This window comes from Eulemur rufifrons, chromosome 2, assembly GCF_041146395.1.
Source record: "Eulemur rufifrons isolate Redbay chromosome 2, OSU_ERuf_1, whole genome shotgun sequence".
Classification (NCBI taxonomy): Eukaryota; Metazoa; Chordata; class Mammalia; order Primates; family Lemuridae; genus Eulemur; species Eulemur rufifrons.
This window is the reverse complement of record NC_090984.1, coordinates 32,218,101-32,231,024: the sequence shown is the minus strand read 5'-3', so window position 1 is coordinate 32,231,024 and position 12,924 is coordinate 32,218,101.

The window sequence follows — 12,924 nt, the reverse complement described above, 5'->3', positions numbered from 1 at the left end:
CTCCCCAGGCTTTGGGTCATGTCCATTCCTTCTCCTGGAGTGCCCTTCCCCCAAATAATGCTTGTCCAGTTAATGCCAGACTTTACAGGAACTGGATCTAAATATCACCTCTTCCTTCAATCCTTTCCCAGTTTTCTCCATCTGTATATGAGCTCGGCTTTCTCTGAAACACCATCACATTCCACCTGGATGGACTAAAGGTGTTCATCACCACCTGCTTCTTATTACCGTTATTTGCAGATTGGCCTTAGAGTACAGGAGTCAGAGTCCTGTGTCCAACTTCTGGCACTTATGACCCGTGCAAAATTGGGAAACTGAGCCACAAAAACCTCATCTGTAAAACAAGGTTTCATGAGGATGAAATGATAGAATTAGGAAGAAAGCACTTTATAAATGACAATGGGCTTTACTCATGTCATACTTACCCTCTCTCTGCCTCAGTTGGCACATCCAGGGAAAGCAGGAGTAGTAATACGTCTCCCCCTTGGATTTGCAGTGAGGATTCAGTGAGATCATGTGTGTACGGCAAACACACAGTCCCCTGCCTCATCTCTGGCCCTGCACACGTCACAGCAGAGCTTGGATTGCAGACGCAGCATGGGTCTTCGCTCTAACCATGATGTTGTACAGGATTCAGGATGCTGTTGCAAACACTCCTTCATGGGGGTGACTTTTTTGGAACCTGGGCAGGAATTCCAACACTCTGCAATAATAATAATAATCATAAACAGTTGGTGGTCCCTGCATCCAGGAAATTAGTTTTCAGGGGCCAAGTGTGTGCTGTGAGGGAACATGCCCCTCCCTCAGAGGCAGAGACTGCGGAGCATGTGTGTCTATAAAGCCACAGCTAATCCTTGCAGTCAGATGAAAGAGCCGCCTTCCCGAGTGACCAGCTGCTGCATCGGAGCCAGAAATGCCCCACAATGGCAGTTTGGGGAGCATCAGGCCTAATCCTCCACCAGCCATCTTATCTAGTTGTTTAGTTCAAATCTGGTGCAGCAGGTGAATAAGAAATCAGTTTAGACATTGCGTTAAGGATCTGCATCCGAGAAGAAAAGGAATCATAGACTATCAGAGCTTGAAGGGACCAGTTCAGACCAATATCCTTGCTGGGAACCTCCACGCCACAGCCTCCCCTCTCCACCAGCTCCCATCCTTCTTTTCAGGGTGCATCTCATAGCCTTTTAGCACCGTGTCCCTAAACCCTCCAGCCACAGTTGACATGAGCGTGAGTGGACCCTGGAGTTCTGAAGTTGGAAATCGGATTCACTGTTCAGATTTGCTGGGATCTTTAACTAAGAAGATTCACTTTCATGGATAGGGCGCAGATTGGAAGCCAGATAAGAGAGATGAGTATGGGGAACTCAGGCCTCTTTCCAGGAGAAACTGCTCAAGCAGGCAGCCCCACACGAGGAATGCTGCAAAAATACTCACTGAAGTCGCTGAACTTCTCTTGCCTCATTGCTTATGTAATTAACACAGCGTCTTGCACACATAGGTGCTGCTGAATAAAAGTTTATTTGCACTTGAATTAATAATCAAAAACAGAGAGAGACCTAATCACAGTGTGGACTTTGGGGAAAAACAGAGAGCCACTGAATTGCTTATAATCAGGGGCCAGATTTATAAAGTTCAAAACCAGGAAAAAAATCGGGATAGTGGTTACTTTTAGGGGAGAAAGTATGTGGAAGGGTGCACAAGGGGCTTCTGGAATTTTCTAATTCCCAATCTAGGTGCTGGTTCCACAGGTCTGCTGAGTTTGTGAAGATTCAGTGAGCTGTATGTGTGTGATATACACTTGCCCCCAGAGCCCACCTGACACAGGACTCAGGGTTCCATCTCCCCAGCATTTTCATACAGTGATATCTGGTTGGAATAAATATCCAAAGCCACATGGAAGGAAATAGGGATCAGGAAACCAAGTCACAGAATGGCAGTGTTGTTCTCAGAAGATTAGGGGTGGAGAAGCGCTCATTGTCAAGAAGACAGCCTCAAATGATGTGATAACAAGAATGTGTCTGGGCTTACGTTTTACACACAGACCCACAACCACACATATGTGTGTGTGCACACGCCTTGGATCCTTTGATAAATTGACAATAATTATAAATATATTTACTGAACTTTTCTACCTAGCAGGCACTGCGGTTTACACTCATTTAATGGCTCAATTTTGATAACAATCTGATGAAGCAAGTGCTATTATTATCCCCATTTTTCAGATGAGGAAACAGAGGCTCAGAGACATTTAGTGACCTGGCTAATGTCACATAAATGACAAAAACAAGTTGGTCTAACTCCAAAGCCTATGCTTTTAAAATGACACTTTCCAACTTCCCAAAAAGGAAGGAGCACAGAGGTTTGTATCCTTGACTTCTCTTGTGAATTACATTCCAGGATACATCCCGTTTCTTTCATCAGTGGCTGGTACTGCAGACACATCTAGTAGCAAGAAAAGTGCCCCTTGTTTCAAGGGGCAAATAGGAGACAATTAATTTACAGATCATTTTCTCAAATGTGACTCTAGGAGGGGAAGCAGCGGACAAGGCCGTTCTGTTACCACACATAATTCTAACAATTTTAAGAGATATGTATTCTAATCTCTAGTTTACAGAAGGAGAAACTGAGACTGGAAGGTTCTAAGGGTCTTCATCAGACTCTTACCTGGGTGACTCCAAAGCCCAAGAAGGCATTTTTACCCCCAAACAAGGCAGTCTACATCCTTGTGTTGACCTCTGAACTGGCTCCAGTTGGTCATGGGGTTGGACAGGAGGGCTCATGTGTGACCAGGCCTTGCACTAGACCGGGTGTACTTAGTGACGGGGCTGTGACTTCTCAGGGCTTCTGCTTGTCTCTGGCAATACCAGGGTTCTCAGGCCCACCAGCTCAGCAAGCACCAAGAAATGACTCAGAGGAGAAAACCCACATTGGGCTCCCTGTAATGGAGGAACCCTGGAAACCCAAGAGCAACCCCCGGCACCCCGGCCTTGGAGGAATTTGGCTGATGACTTAAAAGTCACAAGCCAAACTAGCTTCCCCAGAAGGAGGAGAACATGAATAAGGGCTGCCCCGCTGACCACACACCTGGGAGAAGCCTGTCATTCCCAGCCATGAGCTCACGTCCCCACTCAGACTGCAAAGCTGCCGAGATGGAGCAGAGGTGCAAACAGGCTGCAATGACCTTCGACCTTTGCTCTCTCTTCTCCAGCTAAGGAGATCCTAGCTGCTGGCTTTCCTGTTGCTGTTAATGATGTGTGACTACAAGATATCACGGCTGCACTTTTTTAAGCTTCACTTTTATAATGCACTTAGGAACAATTGTTCACTCAGTGTAATATGTGTTGTGGGTCTGCTCCCTCAGGCATTGGGAGGGGCGACATAATCTAGTGGTCAAGAATGTGAACTCTGTGGCGTGGATGTGGAGAGACAGGAACACTCATACACTGCTGGTGGGACTGCAAACTAGTGCAACCCCTGTGGAAAGCATTATGGAGGTATCTTAAACAGATTCAAGTAGACCTGCCATTTGACCCAGCAATCCCATTACTGGGCATATACCCAAAGGAAAAAAGGTCATTCTGTAACAAAGACACATGTACCCGAATGTTTATAGCAGCACAATTCACAGTAGCAAAGATGTGGAAACAACCCAAATGCCCATCAATACATGATTGGATTAGTAAGCTGTGGTATATGTATACCATGGAATATTACTCAGCTATAAGAAATAATGAAGATACGACATCTCTATGGTTCTCCTGGAGAGAGTTGGAACCCATTATATTAAGTGAAGTATCCCAACAATGGAAAAACAAGCATCACATGTACTCACCAGAAAATTGGTTTCCCTGATCATCACCTAAATACACATCTGGGAACGACACCAATTGGATATCAGACTGAGGTGGGGGGTGGGGGGAGGGGATGGGTGTACGCCTACACAATGAGTGCATTGTGCACCGTTTGGGGAATGGTCACGCTTGAAGGTGCTGACTCGGGAAGGGGGGGTGGGGAAGGGAGGGATATATACCTACACGATGGGCGCAACGCGCACTATCTGGGGAACAGACACGCCTGGAGCTTTGACTTGGGGGGAAAGGTGGTACATAGGCAACGTATGTAACCTGCAATTCTGTATCCCCCATAATAATAAGATGAAATAAAAAAAAAAAAAAAAAAGAACGTGAACTCTGGTGCCTGCCTGAACTGGGTTCAAGTCCTGGCCTCGTTCAAACCTCGTCTAGGGGAGTCTGATGTCTCTATAAAATCTGCTGCTGCTATTGCTTGTACTATCATGCAGAAGTTCTAAGATGGGTGCTGGTGGGGAGAGGAATGATGCTCTAGGAGAGGCTTTAGGACAAGTACACAAATTGCCTGTGATTGTGAAAACAGAGATGTGCAGAATATGACATTTAACCTCCCAGGTAATTCAGCGTTATAAGCACTGTCCCTTTCAAAACTGTTCCTTTGGGAGATCTCATATTTACATATAATGCATTTTTGATAATAAAAGGAGTTTTAAAGCAACATTTATTTTTATTATTATAAAAGTAAAAGATGATCATTTTTGAAACTTTGGCACATACAGAAAGTGTTTCCAAAATTACTCATAATCCCATCATCCAAAAACTACAGTCAACATTTTGCTGTATGTTCTTTTGGGTTTTTTTCCCAAAAGTATTTTTAAGCTCCATATTTGCAGCCTCTATTCCTCTAGACTCTGTAGTACATTCTTTTGACTTTGCTCGATGAGGCAAATCTTTATCCTTTGAAGGTGGGTTGGAGTTTTAGAAACATCCCTAAGTCATCAGGAAGCAGGTGTGACAACTTTGATAAGTGATCAAGCTGGGGGCATGTTGCTTTTGGTCCAAACACAAGATGGTAAAGTAATGAAACTAATTTTATTGGATGGCTTGTAAAAGAGCACTAACAACAGTTCCAGTAGGTAGTTTGAAATGTGAGCTTGCCACAAACAGTCATTTACAAATAAAGGATCTCGTAGAAGGCCAGAATGCTGGGTTGATCACTTTTAAATCTCTGGTGCCCAGTGTTGTGCCTACCAAATAGTTGGCACTTAAAAACTGTTGAATGCCCTGCATGAAACCGACCACTTTATTTTTAAATTAACTTTTACTTGCTGTGAGGCTTTGTCTTGTATGCATCCCAAAGTGGATTTTTCTTCCTTTAAGAGATGCAGGCAATTATAAACCCTCCAGAATTTTCTGTAATATATTCAAGAATACATTTTAAATAACAATAAAGGGAAAGTAAGAGATCATTAGTACTTTAATCATATAATTCATAAATATATTTTACTTAAAAAAATTAAGCCTTAATTTTTTAAGTAGAATATTCTGAAAAGGGATATGGCTATACTCCCTTTTGACCACCATATCTGATCCTAGCACCCCTCTCACCTCCCCAGAGAAAGTGAATTCAGTTATCAGATTGATGTGCAACTTCCCAAATCTTTGTGTGTGTGTACATATATATAAAATCATACATATATATGATATATATTGCATATGTGTCATACCTATCATTTTTAACTAAATTCTATCACCATATGTATGATCACTTTAAAGGGGACAAAACCCATTTCAATATTTAAGTTCTGGTTTACTTCCTTTTATAAGAAGCTCTTGACTTCATACCAGGCCTTCCGTGGCATTTGTGAAAATTTAGAATAGCCAGAGAAATCAGCAGGGGCACAGAAGAACTTAAACATGGGGTCAGCCCTAGAACGTATCAGCCCAGTATCGTACATCTGACAGTGACACCAAGGAATGCTGTGGATGGTATGGGCTGATGTCAAGCTCCAGGATTAGAGCCATCCTAAGACATTCTCACTATTCTTCGTGACCCAGGATGCATCTGTCCTCCACAAACGTAACGGGCTTCTTGAGAACATATTTCTATTTCCAGCTTGTACCATCCTGAGGGGATAATGAGCTCAGTGGATTATATCTGCTATGAGAAAGGGGTGTGCATCCCCACTATCTGATCTAACACATTACCTGGACTTTGTCTCTCATCGTCACGTATTTTCAGGGATATCAAAAGAGGATTTTGCTTTGGAAACTATGTGTAGACATTCTCTTGTTGTTTCCATCTGGCATGAACAACAGAAGGAAAGATTGAAATTGGGAGCCAAGGGTAGAATCCTCAAAACTATAGCTGGCTGGCATCAAGGTAGAGAGATCCAGTGTTTTTTTGTTTGTTTGTTTCGTTGGTTGGTTGTTTGGTTTGGTTTGGTTTGTTTCCTAACCTCTTCCCAGGGCAGATGTCACCCATCTCAGCCAGGATCTGTCATAGACCCATAGTTTAGGAAGGAACAAGAAAAGGAGAAGAGGCAGAAATGAAATGGCTCTGGCAAGAAATACCTCTCTTGGGTGGTATTTTAGGACATTAGCTCAGGCTGCCTTGTCCTCAGTCATCTCACTGGCATTTAAGTAGCCCCTTGGGTTACAGATCACAGCAGGTGCTGGGGAGTGAAGAAGGCCATGCTAAAAATACCAGCCTCTTCTGGAACTCTTCCGGCAACCCTTACGGAGCTCCCTCCTTGAGCAGCAGGACTTAGGGAAAAGAACAGAGAGTTTCCTCTGCCTCAAGCAGTAAGAAAGTTCTGACTCCCTCCTCCATTGAAGTTATTGAGGTAGAAATAGTCCTCGAGAGAAAACACTCAAGAAAGCATTTCTACTGAGGAATAGCAACTTCTATTGAAGCAACAAAACAGGCTTTCTTAAGGAGAACCCAGGGTCCTGGTAGCAAGTGCTTAGGGGAAAAAGTTGCGCTTGTCAGCCAAGAAAGGGTCTTTACAAAAACAAAAGAAAGTCTACCGCTTACTTTCAGTAACCTAGGCCCACCCATAGGCCTCCAAACCAAATAATTTCCACTGGAAATTCAGCTGTTGGCAGTGGGTATGGCATAGGTGCAGAAACAAAATTTAAGAAGTCGTGATTTTGAATTTACCTAACACGGCTGCCTCCTAGAGCCTGAATGAGTTGTAGTGAGATGTCAAGTAGAGCAAGAGGCACCTGGGCCATCCACTTCCATGGGCTTTTCTGCATCGGGTTTCACTGTCTGCTAAGGAAGAAAGGAGCTCTACTTGCCATTCAGGAGAATGCAAAGGTCATTTCCATACGTGTTCCTATTAAGGACATCATCAGAAACTTGAGAACCAAGTATACAAATATAAAAATGAACAGGTGGCATTCAATATGAAAAGAATGCTGAGTTTGCCAGGAAGCAGTGATTAAAACCATTCCAAACTTTGATGTGGCCCCTGAGGCTGGCTTGGCTCTAGACTGCAAATCTATATAGGCACTTGCCTTTCTGCACAGGCCGTGGCTTGAGGAGGCAGTGGACACTGTCCCGACCCAGATTTTGTCCTCATTTCCCCACAAACTACCTAGATTAATTGGTGGCTCATTCCTTTGCCAACCTAAGAGTTTTGAGGGAAGCCACGGTAGATTTCTAATGACTACCTCAAGTTCTTCCTTAAAGTTACTGGGAATAAAATTAACATGTCTACTCTCTATCTTCATGACATTAGAAAGTGGGAAAAGGTTTTTTTGGTTTAACCACATTTCTCACCAGGTTCCCCCATCAGCCAGAGTAGGTGGGTGGGTTTAGGAGCCAGGCTGCAGCACTGAGCTGGCCTGTGCAGGCTAAGGCACTGTCAGTCTCAGCCTCATTATTGTCATGTTTTAACCGTGCTCTACATGTAGGAAAGACCTCTGGTGGCCCCCTCTGCTCTTATCTTCACCTTATAATGTGTTGCTTTTAAATACGAAATCAAATTGAATATAAAAGCAGGCTGGGGAATGAATGAATGAAAAAAGCACTGTTACCGGAAGCTGGGACAGCTGCATTCTTGTCCCTATACTGTCACTTCCCAGCTGGGAGGTCTCAAATCAGTCACTGCCCTTGCTTTTCTAACGTACAGAGTAGGAATAGGAACACTCACTTGATGCTGTCATAAGAGGTTGTTAGGAGGAGGTAATGAACTTGAAAGTGCTTGTTAAGCTATTAAATATATATACATAAGGGAATATTGCCATTCTTGAGACATCTAAATTCCCCCACATACAGAGCTTGATTAAACCTACACAGAGCTGCTGTCATGGAGAGATAAATGATAAGATGTAAGGCAAGAAAACTCCTAAGGCTTTTTTTTGCACTGCGAGAACCACTTTGCCCATGCAAACCCTCCAGGTAGCAAGCAGACTCAAAAGCCTCTCAGCAGAGTCAGGCCCATCCGTGTGTGACAAAACAATAAAGGCAGGCATCCACAATGGCCTAAAGACGGTTCTCAGAGCTCCAAGCCAGCCCCTACCCCACCCCAGCCCCCAGGGAGGCAGAGCATAATTTCTGTGGGTCCTTTATGGCACCATCACAAACCCTTGGGAACAAAACTCGCCAGTGTGTGAGGAGAGCATGCTGTATCTTGTTCCCTGGGACACTGAGCCTTGAGCATAACACAGTGCATTCCACAACCTCGTGGAAGAAGCAATTGTCTCTCAGTTTAATTATAGATTCTTCACTTTCCCTTAATTGCTTGAGTCATCACTGTTGACTCCAGGGGAGTCACAGTACACAGGGACTGCTATTGCTGTTAAACAAGGGGTGACTATCAGGTAATGAGGTTTTGTTTTGTTTTTTTAAACAAACCAATCCTGATGCACATATTCAAATGAGCATTCCTGTTAAAGGTGTCACATTAGTAAACTAGGCTCATGTTGACTCTCTTTTGGAACCAAATATTGGAAAATGTGGCATGACAAGCACAGATGTTTTTATGGAGGAAAAGGGACAATATATTTAATATTAACGCTTTCTTAGAAAACCTGATCCTATATGATCCTCACAACTACAGAGGGCTCCAGGCCACCATTTGAGACAATGATAATGCCATTGGAAACTCACATTAAATGATCTTCAAAGAGAAGGTTTTACCCTGCATCACGCATAGACACTTTTCCTAGAGGAAAAGACTCACGTTTCTTATCCACTTCCCTTGATACCATAGACCCTAAATGCTTTGCATGCAAAAGGTGTTCAACATATATTTATGAGACCTTTGTCCTACCCTATCACAATACTTATATTCATTCTTCAAGAAATATAACACAGAATCCATATTTTGAATGGAAACAAGATCTTTTGAATCTAGTTTTGTCATCTTACCTTCCCAGATACTATTTCTCCAACTTACTTGTATGGCTAATAGTGATATGAATATAACACTCATTAAAAAATCATTTTACAAAAATTCATTGAGAAATGACTGAATACAAAGCATTGGAGAAATATGGAAGTTCTGAGCATGTTCTTGGTGTTCACACAGAACCTCTGGGCCAAGGATGTTGTGCAGGCCCCCACACCGCCATGATTTGGTTAGCTTTTCCACTTTCAAGGAATACTGACTCATGTAACCTCAAGAAATATAGGGTGGTTATTCTGGGGACCCTTGGAACTGAAATTTGGTCATATTCTCCCAGTCTCTTTCTCTGAGGGAGGCTTCTGCTTATCTTGATATGTCTGCTCCATTCTCCTTTCTCTATAAGCAGATTTCTCTGCTTCCTCCTTCCTAACTTAGACGGTGTGTACCTATTGTGGTGCATTAGTCAGAAGAAACTAGTTATGCTTTAGTAACAAATAACTCCCAGATCTCAGTGGCCTAAAATAACAAAGCTTTAGATCTTGCTCTCCCTATATGTCCACCAAGGGTTAGGTGGGGGCAAAGGAGGGAGTCACTTGGAAACCCAGAATGACAGAGCAGCCACAATCTTGAAAAATGCGTATGATGAGGCAAGCGCTAACTCTTAAAGTGTCCCCCATAAATCACTTCTGCTCATATTTCCTTGGCCAAATGGCCATACCTAACTTAACTGGGTGGAATGTGCAATCCTACCAAGACCTGGAATGGGAAGGAAGCCCAGATATTTGTGAATAACCTTAATCACGTGCACACATGGCATCTCTGGCCCAACACTGCAAATGTCTTTTCATTTCAGTAGCCACAGCTAATGATTCATGTTTTCCACATTCCTTAGTTCAAACTTCAGTGAGAGAGAAGCTGAGTGGTCCAGCTCATCTTTGCCTGAAAGGCCATATCACTAGGTCCCTGTTTAGTCTTTGGATCGGTCCTGGAGTCCTGGCCAATCAGCTGGGGAATAGGGATACACACAGCAGCACACAGCTGTCCAGCCCACCCCTGCAGAGGCCCAGGGGACCTGTGTAGTACAGAAGAATTTGCTTTTAGAGTTAAGTCATACATAATGTGTTGCTTGTCCTAGCCCTTGATGACAAAAAGATCATGGGTGGTGCCATCCATGAAGCTGGGTTCAGCCTAGCATGGGGCAAAATCTCAACAGGAATGAAATAGAAATGACTGAATTCAGGGACCTGCCATGTTCAGCCATCAGTCTAGGGATCAATAATATGATACCAAGGGATTTAAAAAGTTAGCTCTGTATAGATAGGTCCATTTCCACACTTGAACATCACAGGCTTCAACCTGTGAACATAACCCTAGGTTAGAGGGTCAGGGAAAGGAAGAGGTGGAAGGAAGGGACAACGATGGCTTTAAACCGCACAATAAAGTCTGAACACCTCATCCTGGAATTCAAGGCCCTTCCTTCACCATATGGCCCCAACCTACCTTTCCAGTCTCTAGACCCCAAAAAACCTTCTATCCAACCATCATCAAACATTCCTTTTTCTTTTCTTAGTTCACACAATGGTCCTCCTCTCTGGCTATAATTGCTATCCTTCCTCTAGAATCAGTTTAAAAGCCACCACCTTTTAGGGAAGCTTTTTCTGTCTGCTCCAACCTGGTCACTTCTATTTCTTCCTCCTCTGAATTCTTATACCCTGCTCATGCGGAACACCTGGGAGACATGGATGTGTGTTACTCATTTTTGAATTCCTAGTACTTGCTGGTATATAGCAGACGCTCAATAATGGTGTGTTGAATGAATTGTCTGTAGCCCTTATTCATTTAAGGAAACTTTAATGCATTTCTCAACTATGTGAGGCACAGTGACAAAAGACAAGACAGTAATATATGGTCCCCCAAGGAGTTTCTCTAGTTCAGTTGCCTCATTTTATAAATGAGAAAACTGAGGCTTAGAGAAGTTGTAACATGGCTAAGGCCACGTTTCAAGGCAGTGGCCAGACTAGGTTTGGATCTCAGGATCTAACTCCAGAGTCCCTATTCTTGCCGCCTCTGCTGAGCGCCAAGCTAGGGGGTCCACTTCCTGGAGTCCACACATCTGTATGTGGCCCACAGGCTGGAACTTTGTCAGTTTGCCAGTGGCTCAGTTGACGTATGATGATTAAAGAGCTCTGGTGAATTTCTGTGCCACACAGCCCCTATGCACACAGATCTAATGTTCTGACCATTAGGTCAGAGTATTTTTTCCCTCCTGGGCAGTCGGGTTAGTGGAAGAAACTCGAAAAAATCCTGGAGGGGAATTTGATCATTCTCTGAAGGACTTACAAGTTGTTTGGCCTGCCTAATCTGCTCAGACACCGTCGGGGGAATATTCGGTATCCATGCAGTACAGGCTGTGAATTATTCTGTGGGGACTGTTAACAAGACCCTCACCAGCCTTGCCTCGGCTGGTCTCAGGCAGAGCCTCAGGGCAGCTCCCTCTCTCCCCTCCCACTGAAGCTCTGAACCGAGCAGCCTTTTCCCCCTTGGGGGTTGGGAGCAGTGGAGTTAAGAATAAGAGGTGTAGGGGAAAGCCTGCCTCCAAGCAGAGCTCACAGTGCAGGACTGGGCCTACGCCCTCCTCAGAGGTGCAGCCGTGGATGCAATGACTAAGCTAGGGTAACACTGATCCCATGTTTTTGGCAACCTGGTGCCTGAGCACCTAACACAGAAAAGGGCTGACTCCCTGAGATCAGTGCAAGAAAAATGATAAAAAAGTTAGATCTGGAAGGGCCTCAGGGATTATCTAGCCCCTGGATTTAAAGATGAGGAGACTGAAGCAAGAGTTATTTGTCAAGGTCACACAGCTGCTCATGGTAAAAGACAGACCAAAGACCGAGTTGCTTGAGTCTAAACTCAACGTTCTTTCCCCTTCAACTCCCACCCACCCACCTACACACCAAATCTCTCTCTCTCTCTCTCTCTCTCTCTCTGCAAAAGCACTAAGCCACCTGGGTCCTGGGTCCCTAAAGTATTTGCCTGTCTCTCCTCTAGGGGAGAAGGGCACATGTTAGACAGACTCCGTGTGCTGTCACTTTGCCGCACCCTGCCTTTGACCCGCACCAGAAGGCAAAGTCCCAGGAGCGGCCCCCTGGGCTTTCCTCCCAGCTCGCCCTTTCTCTGCCCCAGCTGAGTTTCCAGAACGTGAGCGCCATTCCAGAACGAATGACACCTGGCGGGCTGAGAGCTGCGGGGAGACGCCGGCAGGTGCCCAGTGTGGAGCTGCTGGGGAGCCCGGGTTTTAGGCAGAGCACGCTGGGGTCTGGCAGCCCAGGGAGGCGACAGGCACCCACCACCTGCCCGGCTCCCCCGGCCTCCTGTGGCTCAGGGCGGACTCTACTGGGGACCCTACTGGCCGGGCGCGGGTCCTGGGAGAAGGGGGCGCGGAGGGCAGAGGGCACAGGTTTGCGCCTCGCCCCGGCTCGGCCCCCGCGAGGCCCCATCGCCCTCTCCCTGGCGCGCAGGTTTGGAAACAGGGCGGCCTCGCCTGGCCGCCGCCTCGGCGGCTCGGGTCCCCATATATAGTCATATCCACCGTCTACTGGGAGGCCGGCAGGCGGCAGCGAATGGGCGAGCAGCCCCCGCGGGAGGGGGCACGGGGCGGAGGGAGGAGAGGGGGAAAGGGGGCAGGAGAAAAAAGCTTTTCCAAAAAAGTATTGGCTGTCTTGAGGAATGCGGTCGCCCCCTTGGGAAAGTACATATCT